Below are 9,660 nucleotides of genomic sequence, written 5' to 3' on the forward strand. Positions count from 1 at the left end.
CCGCAGCGCGGCGCCCCCCGGCCCTGCTGGTGCCCCGCACCCCGCTCCGAGCCTCCCGCCCGCCCTGCGCCCCCGCCCGCCCCCCTCCCCCCCTTGCCCCTGCACCCGGCCGGCTCCAGGCTGACATCAGACCCTGGCCGCCCGGCCACCCTCTGAGTCAACAGTTTCCGCAGCAGAGCCGGCTGCCGGGGCGGGGGAGGCGCGGGGGGGCGCGGCCTGGCAGCCGCGGGCGGGCGGGGGTGGGTGGGGAAGCGGCCGCTTTTACGAGAAGTCACGGCGGGGGGCGGGGGTGTAGGCGGGGAAAGGGGACACCACCCTGCGTCGGAGCCGGGCGCCGCGGAAGCCGGGCGCCGAGGAAGCCTGCAGCCGCGGAGCCACGTGCTGGAGCCGGAGCCGGCAGGGGTGGGTGGCTGGGCCGCCCCCGAGGGACCCGGAGGCGGGGGGAGGGGGTCCTTGCTGGGAAAGGCCCGGGCCGAGTGTCTGCGGGAGGAAGAGAACGGCTGGTGGACGCCCTGGCTTCCCAGGCGCCCGGAGCGTTGTGCCCAGTTCCCGGGGGCCCTGGCCCGGGGGCTGGCCCTGCCTGCAGCAATGCACCGGCTGGCCCCAGCTCTGCAGGCCCCCCACCCACCCAGCCACCACCCCCGCCTGCCCGCCTCACATGTGTGTCCGAGGGTGAAGGGGAGCCTCAGTCACCGGGGCGGGGGCGGCCCAGTGAAGGGGGCGGCGGGTAGGAGGAAGGAACGAAGCACAGAGGCAGGAAGAATTGCAGGCACTGGTGGGGGACATAACTGGTTTCCCGCTGCCTGAGGATTTAGGCCAAAGCGCCCCCCCCCCCCTCCGGGAGCGGGGATGGGCTATAGGAAGGGATGAGAGGTGTGGGGACGGGGCCGGGCCCCTGCCTGGGCACAAGGCTGGAGTCTATGGGTGCTAAGGGCTGCCCCTGAGTCAGCGCTCGCAGCCATTCCGAGAGGCGGCAGCCTGTGGTTCTGGGGCGCTGGAGGAGGGCAAAGGGTCCTTTAAGAAGTGCCCACCTGGAAGGCGGGTGGGAGGTAATCAACCAAAGACCTTGTATGCAGATATGGTAACCCGTGGCCAAGACAGTGGGGTGATGAGGGCCTGGGGAGGGTTGATGGGGGGAAAGGGGGACATATGTAATACTTTCAACAATAAAGATTTTTTAAAAAGAAGAGGCACCCACCTGGCCCAGCAGGCGTGGCTCAGTGGTTGAGCATCGACCTATGAACCAGGGGGTCACGGATCGATTCCAGTCAAGGGCACATGCAGGGGTTGTGGGCTCCATCCCCAGTGTGGGGCGTGCAGGAGGCAGCCGGTCAGTGATTCTCTTGCATCATTGATGTTTCTATCTCTCTCCCTTCCTCTCTGAAATCACTCAAAAGAAAGAAAGCAGCACCCACCTCACCTGGCCTAGGGGTGCCTGCCTGGAAGCTTCTGTAGCCCTGACAGGTTTCCCTGACCTTGTCAGGCAGGAAGGGAGGGAGAGAGGAGCCAGGAGGACCGAAGAGCCAGGAGGGCGGGCACTAGGGTTTCCTCCCCTCCCGCTCCCTCCCACCTCACCCATCCCGTGACCCCTGGGTGAGCCTCCAGCTGGAACCCATTTTCAGTCTCAGCCTCTTTCCGGGACTTGACTTGCTGTTCTTTCCAAAGCCCCGGCTCTACAAGTGATGCCAGCCCAGGGAGGGGGCGCCTGAATCTCGTCTCGCGGGCAGAGGTAGCACACCAGCCGGGTGAACAGAGCCCATCGGGTCTGTCCAGAGCTGCTCGTCCTCACAGCCTCCAGCGACCACGTGAGCTGCTTCTTGCCTCATAGGACCCTCCTTCAATCTCCTGCAGAGCAAGAGCTCTCGGCCTGTCTCCTTGGGCAGCCTTTTCCCAAGTGTGCGGGTGGGCGGCTCATTTCTGCCAAGCGACTCCAGCCCAAAATAGCATTGAACCAGACTTCTGGGAAGCCCTGCGCTCCCGGCCTCTGTAGAAAAAAAGTGAGAAATGACAGCTCTTGGGAAACCAAGGGGGCTAATTTGCTGAGACGGGACAAGATGCAGAGCCCTGTGACCTCAGAGGGCAAAAATAGTGGCCAGGGAGGGGTACAGAGCGTGTTAGGGTGGCAGGTCCCCGGCCTGTGTGGCTGCCCTTCTGGGAAGTTGGTGGGCTGGGCCAGTGGGGATGATCCTGGGAGCCAAGGCCAGGTGCAGGAGGAGGCGGTGGCCAGATACTTAAACCACAAACACCACAACCCCCAACTTCCACATTTGTTCTTCAGGCTGAGAACTCTCCTGGTGGGGGTGGCCTCCTCCGCTATTTCAAATCCTGATCTCTCGTGGTTCAGGCTTGGGCCAGGTCCCTGGCCACCTTGTCTGGGAAGCTGCTTTCTCCCATCCCACTGAGTGCTCTTAGCCCTGGGCACCTCCACGGAACCTTGCCATGCTTTGCCTGCCTGGCCTGAGAGGTTTTGCTGTATTCAACTTCCCGTTCTATCCAGAAGCCCCCACCATCCCCCCAGCCCCGGAATGTCACCTTCGCAGCTCCCTCTCGGTGGAGGTGGAAGTCCTGGGGAAGTGCATTCATTAGCTGTCAGCCTGCCCTCTTCTGCCCTTGTGCCCTGAGAAGCCTTCTTAGTGTCTGCTGGGACTTCCTGTTTGCTGTGTCTGCTTCCATGGGAGCCTCATCTTGGGTGTTGACCCAGCCTGCTCTTGGCCTGACAGCTCACCCCAGCCTCTGGGACCCTGGCTCGTCGTCCAGATCGACTCCTGGCAGCCCTTCAGCAGGAAGAGCCTCCGCTCCCTCCCTTAGCGATTGGAACGGAGGGAGGGGGGGGCAGAGGGCAGAGGGTTCAGTGTACGGCACCGAAACTGTGGTCTTGTGTGTACTTCCCCGCTCAGGACACAGGTGCTAACATAACATGTCAGGTGTAAATGTCCATGCATACAATACAGAAAGTAAATTGGCTTCACGGAACTTTTTTCAAAGCATCCCAATGAATACAAGATTCCCCTCATGCATTCAGAGGGCTCGCTTTCCTTGCAACTTTTTGGGAGCAGTTGCATTGAAAATGAGGTATAAGATTAGGAGATGAGTTAGCAGGGATCAGACGATGTTCAGGGGTCAGGTAATAAAATTCTGTATTATTGCAGACGCCAAAAACGTTGGAGATGAAAGTGTGCTGAACAGGGAGCAGCTGCCAGAAGTGGTTTGGCATAACATCTGCGTCCCTTGGTAGCGTTTATCACTTCACTGAGCAGCTAACCTCGAGCCATCCATGAGCCACATCCTGGGGGACACTGTGTTAGGAGCCCTTGGGTCCACCCCTGGCTCTGCCAGGTCTGAGTCCTGCTCTCTGGGGCCACCTGCTTCCCTGTCTGGGCCTTGGTTTCTTTACCTGTAAAAGATCGTTACACCTACCTCTTCGAGCTCTTTTAGGACCAGAGGAAGTGACTCCCAATGGGCACACGGTAAAGAGTAGCTTAACATATTTTGGATTTTTTTGGGGAGGGTGGGGTTAATCCTCACCTGAGGTTTTTCATTGATTTTTAAAGACAGTGGAAGAGAGGGGAAGAGACAGAGAGAAACTTTGATGTGAGAGACAAACATCAATTGGTTGCCTCCTGCAGACACCCCAACCTGGGGCCAAGGAATTGAGCCTGCAATGGAGGTACATGCCCTTGACGGGAATTGAACCTGAGACCCTCCAGTCCCAGGGCTGATGCGCTCTCCACTGAGATTTTCTTTTTTCTTTTCTTTTTTTTTTTTAAAAAATATATATTTTATTGATTTTTTTACAGAGAGGGAGGGGAGAGGGATAGAGAATTAGAAACATCGATGAGAAAGAAACATTGATCAGCTGCCTCCTGCACACCCCCTACTGGGGATGTGCCCACAACCGAGGTACATGCCCTTGACCGGAATCAAACTTGACACCCTTCAGTCCACAGGCCGACGCTCTATCCACTGAGCCAAACCGGTTAGTTCACTGAGATTTTCTAACTATGGGGGTAACAACTTCCTGCACTTATATAATCTTTTCCATCTGGGGTTCTTTATTTTTTTATTTTTATTGATTAAGGAATTACATATGTGTGGGGGTCTTTAGATCCAGGTTCCGTCCAGGGCAAAGAAGGTCAGCCTGAGAGAGCAATTCGTCCTTTCAGAAGCCACGGGAGTAAAGACCCAGATCTCTAGGCGGAAGGAATTTTACAGCAGCACATCTACCAACCGATAGGGCCTGAGAGAAACCTGATAAGGAATCAGCCAGAGGCCTAATCAGTGACAAAGATGGCCTTTGCCCAGACACTGGGCCCCGAACGTGGCTTTAATCTAGGAGGTGTTGAAAGAGCATAATAAATACTTATTCCGTCCAGTCAAGTCCAAGAGTTTGAGGGAAAACTGCAGCGTTTAGGTTGTGTGTGTGTCCCTCCGCCACGTGAGATGTGACTCTGAGGGAAGACACTAAGCCAGACCCTGACGGTGCTGGTGGGGCCCAGAGCCTCATGCCGGGCCCTGGACTCCTGCCCCGGTGGACGGGAGCAGGAAGCACACATGAACCGCCTACACCGGCCGCCCTTCTGAGAGGGAGCAAGAGCTGTCCTTTGCACCTCAGCTCTTTCTGGCCCAGCTGACACCAATTCAGGGGAGACATGGCATATTGATTTCCTAGGACTGCGTAACCACGCACCACAAACTGGGTATCTTAAAGCAACAGAAATTCATTTGCTCAGAGTTCTGGAGGCGAGAGGTCTGAAATCAAGGTGTCGGCAGGGCCATGCCCGCTCAGAGACTGGGTTCAATCCTTCCTTCCTTGTCTTTCCCTAGCTTCCTAGCCGTCGGGAGCTGACAATCCTTGCGTCCCTTGGTTTAGCAGGGGTGGGGGATGTCCGGCCCAAGGGCCGTATCAAGCCCTCGAAATCATTTGGCCTGGCCTTGCCAAGGCAACCGCAGGCAGGACTCGAAATTCAACAAATCTAGGAGCTTTGTTCATAGCAACATAAATGCATATTAAGTGAATGCTATTGAGCAAGTGATGTTACAAATATCCAGATGGCTCTTGGCAGGAAAAAGGTGCCTCACCCCTGGTTTATAGCTACATCGCTCCAATCCCTGCCTCCGTTGGCACGTGGCGTTCTCCCAGCCTCTCTCTCTGTCTTCTGGTGGCATTCTCCTCTTTATAAGGACACTGGTCATAGTGGATAAGGGCCCACCCCAAGTACCTCTTCTTCACTTGATTACATCTGCAAAGAACCTGTTTCCTAATAAAGCCATATTCACAGGGACTAGGGCTTAGGACTGCACGGTACCTCTTTTAGGGAAAACAACCCATAATATATGGTCACGGGGCTACGTTTGATACATGGGCTGTAGCACAAGCTGAGGGGGTAGTCAACACAGGGACATTCCATACGTGCTGGCGAGGGGGCCCATGGAGGCAGCAGGTCCATCTCTCCGGAACCTCAAACACATCCATGTCCTTGAATCCAGTGATCCGTTTCTAGGAAGTCATTAAACAAGTTGGTAAAACCTGTGCAGAGGTATGTCTCTCAATGCTGTTTGTAATAATTAATTACTGGGAACAACTTCAATGTCCCACAGATAGGGATGGCGACTAAAATAAGGCGTAGCCACATGAGGGGATATTACATAGCCTTTAGAAAGGATGTTTCCAGAAAAGAAAAATAACAGGAAAAACGAAACGATATGTTTTAGTATGTTGTCAACTTTATTATTATTTTTAAATATATTTTATTGACTTTTTGCAGAGAGGAAGGGAGAGGGGTAGAGAGTTAGAAACATCGATGAAAGAGAAACATTGATCAGCTGCCTCCTGCACACCTCCTACTGAGGATATGCCCGCAACCAAGGTACATGCCCTTGACCGGAATCGAACCTGGGACCTTTCAGGCCGCAGGCCGACGCTCTAGCCACTGAGCCAAACCAGTTAGGGCTGTTGTCAACTTTATAAAAATATATAAGGAAGGAAAAAAATCAGCATAATGTTAATGCTCTCCCCCCCTTTATGGAGGAATTATGAGTGATTTTGTTATTTTAAAAAATTATGACATTATATAAACTCTCTTCATTAGCTTTATAGCCAAGCGGGGGGCGGGGGGGGGGAACGAATGATCTTTAAAAAATAGATATATGAATAGTTTCCTGGAGTATACATTCCAGGAGAGTTCTGGCTGGAGGAGAGCAGCAGCTGCTGGGTGTCCGGCTGATTTCCGTGCTTATAGGCCACACCATCACCCCCCGGGAGCTTTTCAGCATGTAGTTGGGTGGCTACTTGCATCAGAATTACCCAAGGTGCACCCGGCTGGTGTGGCTCCTATGAACCAGGAGGTCACGGTTCGATTCCCAGTCAGGGCACATGCCCGGGATGCAAGATCGATCTCCAGTAGGAGGGGTGCAGGGAGCAGCCGATCCATGATTCTCTCTCATCATTGATGTTTCTATCTCCCTCTCCCTTCCTCTCTGGAATCAATAAAAATATATTTTAAAAAATAACTGCCCATGACGGTTATTTAAAAATGCAGGATTCTAGGTCCCACCCCAGACCGCCTCGATCAGGGTCTCCGGGTGCAGGGCCCAGGAATTAGCATTCTCACAGGCTGCGCATTTGAGACTGAGTTCCCCCACCCACTCATCAGTAATCAGTGTGGTTTGTCACACCAGTCATCGATGCCCTCCCAGCCCACACCGTGCTTTGAAGAATAAAATAAAATAGAGAAGTTATTCTCTTAATAAAGTCTATTTTTGGTTGTCTCACCTAAGAAGGGAAGCTGCAGAACACAATATTAAAACGAATAGGAAATTCATCATTGTGTTTTATTTTGGAACTCGGTAGCCGCAGCTTGCGTTTCTTCGTTTAATAATTGAAAGGAATTTAACATTCCCAGACTGGTCCTAGTGTGGGGTTCAGAAAGTTGCAGGGAGACATCAGCCCACAGTGAAAGGTTTGCCCATTAACCAGGGGGTGTTTCATGTGCAGGCCGTTGAGAACCGTAATTACAGACGGTGATTTCTTGTAACTTACAACCTTGAGGTTTCCTTTATGGCCGGGCCGGGAGCAATATCAGAGGACAGAGGCCGGTGGAACGTTGTCCTCTTGAAGGCGTGTCCTGGTTCAGGGCAGGGCTGGGGTGAAGGCGGGTCGAGCCCTGCGGTGCCGGGACTTGTCGAGACCCAGGCAGGCCTGGCGTGCTCAGGGGGGGCCCAACAGCTGTGCAATTAGACAGCTCATCAGGGGGTGAAATTCAACCCCACGGAGAGGCAACAGTCCAAGGTCTTAGTCCATACATGTTGCTTCTGGAGTTGGTCATAGGCGCGTGGGTGAGCCGTCCTGAGAGTGAAATACGTGTCTACACGTGGGAGCGCTCAGAAGAAAGAACCAGAAGGACAGCAACTGTGAGACTGTGCGTCTCACCCCCTGGACGTGGTCATGTCCCCTTTCTGCGCCTTCGCACAGGTGGCCTCAGGATGCCCCTCGCCTGAGCCCGTCTCGGGGGGAGGAGGGCAAAGGAGGTAGGCTCCGGAGGGGCGAAGAGCCGGGCACCTAAACCACACCTTCCATTTGTGCTTTGTCATCATGCCCAGCACGCAGGCTGGCGGGGGCCGACCTCCCGCGGTGAGAGAGGGGGGCTGCCTCCCGCTCAGCCGCTCCGGGCGGGGGGTCCTGAGCAGCGGGGGGCTGAGGCCGGGCCCTGGGGAGCACAGGCCAAGGTCAGGCCCGCTGCCCCTCCCAGGTGCCCTCTCCTGCAGCACAGGGAGGAGTCGGGGAAGCCAGCCGAAAGGGTTAGGACCCACGGTGAGAGAAACGTGAAAGGAGCCCGTGTCTTCCACACGCATGTAATTAGCTCCCAGAAGATGCCACGGAGTCATAATGGGAGCCGGCAGCGGGGGAGGAAGGCTCTGACAAGCATGAGATTTCTCGTGGGTTTTTACATTTAATTTTTTAAAGGAACACGAACAGTTGCAATTATAATCGTGGCCCTTCACTGAAGGTGTATCCCCAGCAACAGGTCTGATCATGCTGTATCCCACCCCCACCCAGGAAGGGTGACCCGGAAGGGCTTTTCGGCCTCAGAGCTTTCTCTTGGCCCCGAGGGCTTGTCCCTGGTGACCCAGGGTGGGCCTGTCAGCAGCCCCTGCTCTGCCAGCCTGCCCCAGGGTGACAGCCAGCCCCAGGGCCCCAGGAGTCCCTGGCGTCACCTCCACCTCCAGCCAGAGGCTCCCAGGGTCAGCAAAACCCGGGCCTCCTCCCAAGTGCCCTGCCCTCAGCGGCTGCCCCCCCCCCCCCCGCCCCCCACAGGAAGGGAAGCACAGCTGCAGAGGAAAGGTGGGAGCCCTGGCAGCGTGGCCGCACGTGGGCAGTATCTGGACGCCGGCCAGGACCAACGGGCCAGCCCTCTCCCAGGCACAAAGGGCTCTCTGTGAGGGACACGCCCAGCCGTGTGCAATCTGGGAGGCTCCAGTTTCTTACACAAAGGAGGCCCGTTCCCAGACCAGCCTAGGCGTGGCCTGTAGGCGAACCCTGCTGGGCAGGCCCTGTGGACTCCTGGTGACCCATCTGGGTGACTTCAGTCCTCATTATGAGCTGGTCTGGACATGAAGATGGAGAGAGGCCTGCACAGGCAGCTTAGCTTCACAAGCAGTTGCCCCTTCTTCCTCCGGGAAGAAGCCTTCCTAGGTTCACCCCACACACTCTATTATCTATCTATCTATCTATCTCTCTATCTCTCTATCTATCATCTATCATCTATCTATCTATCTATCTATCTATCTCTCTATCTCTCTATCTCTCTATCTATCTATCATCTATCTATCATCTCTCTATCTATCTATCTATCTATCTATCATCTCTATCTATCTATCTATCTATCTACTATCTATCTATCTATAATCTATCATCTATCTATCTATCTATCTATCTATCTATAATCTATCATCTATCTATCTATCTATCTATCTCTCTATCTCTCTATCTATCATCTATCATCTATCTATCTATCTATCTATCTATCTATCTATCTATCTATCTCTCTATCTATCTATCATCTATCTATCTATCTATCATCTATCTATCTATTTATCTATCATCTATCTATCTACCTATCTATCTATCATCTATCTATCACCTATATTTCATCTATCTATCATCTATCTATCTATCTATCTATCTATCTATCTATCTATCTATCATCTCTCTTTATATCTCTCTCATACACACTCATCGAGTCTAAATGAGACAAGATCCCCAACCTAACCATACTTAGATTAGTCAACTGTGCTGTACCGACCCTTCCCCCACCCCCGAGCCCTCACCACAGAGAAATTAGACTGGGCCCCAAAGAAATCAGGCGAGGAAGCATGTAAGGAGCCACCACACTGACACAGGCAAATTACCATTTTCTTTAGAACTCAGTCTCCCCCTGCCACTAAGCGCCTCCTTAGTATAACCCTGTTATGCATGAAAAGAAAAAAAATAAAGGAAGGAAGGAAGGAAGGTGGGCAAAATAACATGGAAGACCTATTGGAGGGTCCATGCGGTGTGTCTTTCAGCCAAGCTTGGGTTCATCCGGGGCCTGTGCATGGAAAGGGACCATCAGGGAGTTGCTTAACCCCTCAGAGGGCCTGTGGGCTTTGTGCTGTAAAAGG

At 53.9% G+C, this 9,660-nt stretch overlaps 1 long non-coding RNA gene across 1 annotated transcript; it reads left to right on the plus strand.

The window, feature by feature from the left end:
• Window positions 1-299: 299 nt before the first annotated feature.
• On the plus strand, window positions 300-7,642 carry LOC132219642 (uncharacterized). Its single transcript, XR_009449538.1, has 3 exons — window positions 300-402; window positions 1,666-5,711; window positions 5,949-7,642. It is a non-coding gene; the product is annotated as an uncharacterized LOC132219642 (long non-coding RNA).
• The last annotated feature ends 2,018 nt before the right edge of the window (window positions 7,643-9,660 follow it).

This window comes from Myotis daubentonii, chromosome 17 (assembly GCF_963259705.1).
Source record: "Myotis daubentonii chromosome 17, mMyoDau2.1, whole genome shotgun sequence".
In the NCBI taxonomy this organism is placed as follows: Eukaryota; Metazoa; Chordata; class Mammalia; order Chiroptera; family Vespertilionidae; genus Myotis; species Myotis daubentonii.